We start from the raw sequence: 1,961 nt of genomic DNA, 5'->3' as shown, positions 1-1,961 counted from the left end.
GTAACAAAAAATAGGGTCAAGTCATAAATTCATAATCCTACGTTCTTTCTTACGAGTATTGATTCATTAATTTAAAATATCTTTTTCTTTTTTGTGAGTTCAAAAATTAAGGATATAAAAAAAATGTGAACCAAAATTGTTAAAAAAAAGTAAATGAATTGTCCACATCATTAAATTGAAGTCTATGTGTGTACAAAAACATCCAACTAGATATAACACCTTGTAGTCATATAACTAAAATAACAAATATAACTAATTAACTTTTTCAATATTGTCTTAAAGTTGTCTTTTGACTAACGACAAAATAAATATTTTAAAATTTCATGGTATTTGATTACTTCTTTGAAAACCTTTTTAACAATTCCTAAATAAAAATAAAAAATAAAAAATTATTAAAGCTGCTTTTTTTTTTTCTAGGCAAAGACTTTCATTAAAAACATTAATGTTTTTTTTTCTGTCAATAAAACATGAATTTTAAAAATATTATAACATTCAACTACTTCTATTTAATTAATTTTTATTGTAATAACAATAATATAAAAAATATAATATTTTTTATATTCATAGTTAAGTGATGTGAATTGGATCCATAAATAATAATACTTTAATAACAATAATGAATTAAAATAAAAAATAAAAAAAGGTGAGGTTATAAACATATGTAATATTTCAATATTATTTTACATATTTTATTATCTTTTGACTGAAAGGGCAACTTTATTGGCTTTTAGATTTAAATGCTCTCTTTTTCTCTTCCACTTTAATCTGAATCACTACTGTGGTGTTGCAGTGGCTCCATAAAATATAATATTATTATTATTATTATAAAAAATTCTATAAAGTTATAAATTTCAAATTACTGTATGTACCATAGGATAGCTCGTTTCGGGTATGGCTCTCAACTTGAATTGACGTGTCTTATGTAAGAGAGAAATTTGAACTAGTAAACTACATTTTCATGAATTGTCCCTACTCGAGATATATATATATAGGAGAATCTCTTACTTGATTAGAAACGTGCAGTTTGTTAAGCTAGGAAAATTACTTTGAGGTTACTCGACTTAGCATTGCTTCAAGTAAAACACACTTCACTTTGAACTTCTAATGATTGAAACACCGAAAAAGAAAGTGCACCATTTTTATATAGGTATTAACTTTCAATTCTTTCAAGTCTTTCTTAGCCATCTTAACCTAAATATCATTTTCATTCGGATATGGTCTCAGTTCATTCATGTACTTTTTACTCTGATGTCACATGTTCGAGAACCTTCAATAAAATTGAAACGATATAGAGAAGATTAGCATGACCCCCTAATAAAGATAACAAACACAAATTAAGAAATAATCCAAATCTTGGACATGAAGCATTATCTATATATATATATATTATCTTTTTTTCTTTTTTCTTTTTGTATTGTTATAATAACGAATAATTTTGTGTCGACGACTAGTTATATATAATTCAATGTATACACGATCGAGAGTCTCTACTAAAGCGGAAAGATAAACGTATTGTCTATAATAGTGAAAACTTGTTTATACTAGAGAAGACGTTTGAATTCGTTAAATGGCTCAGATAAAAAAAATATTTAAAATTTTGAGATCCCATTAAAAATATTAAAATCATAACTGATAATTGGTTTTACATCAAATATTCATAAAATTGTTCACGTAAAAAGAAGAATGAGCATGTAAATAAAAACATGGACAAAACCAACTAGAATTTAGCTCAAGACTCGTATCCTTTTAGCTCTAAAACTCCTTTGTCCACGTTCTAAAGAGACTCACGTATCATGTGAAAAGAGAATAGTAGTATAGGTGAGCATAAAAATATTGAGGAAGTAGTAGGACCCGTATTTACTTAAAATAATGTAGTGGGCTTTTGCTGTTTAGTACTACTAGTTGAGTCTTGAACAGACATTCGTGTTTATTTTAGAACATAAATATCATATTTTTAGGTT

General features: G+C 25.9%; 1 non-coding gene across 1 annotated transcript; it reads left to right on the top strand.

Annotated features, from left to right (window-relative positions):
- Positions 1-1,250: 1,250 nt before the first annotated feature.
- Positions 1,251-1,356, top strand: LOC111806228 (U6 spliceosomal RNA). The gene has a single exon (XR_002816778.2). It is a non-coding gene; the product is annotated as a U6 spliceosomal RNA (small nuclear RNA).
- Positions 1,357-1,961: the final 605 nt, after the last annotated feature.

This window comes from Cucurbita pepo, chromosome 11 (genome assembly GCF_057944985.1).
Source record: "Cucurbita pepo subsp. pepo isolate OVF chromosome 11, ASM5794498v1, whole genome shotgun sequence".
Classification (NCBI taxonomy): Eukaryota; Viridiplantae; Streptophyta; class Magnoliopsida; order Cucurbitales; family Cucurbitaceae; genus Cucurbita; species Cucurbita pepo.
Note: the sequence above shows the minus strand (reverse complement) of the source record. Positions and strands in the feature narration are given on the sequence as shown.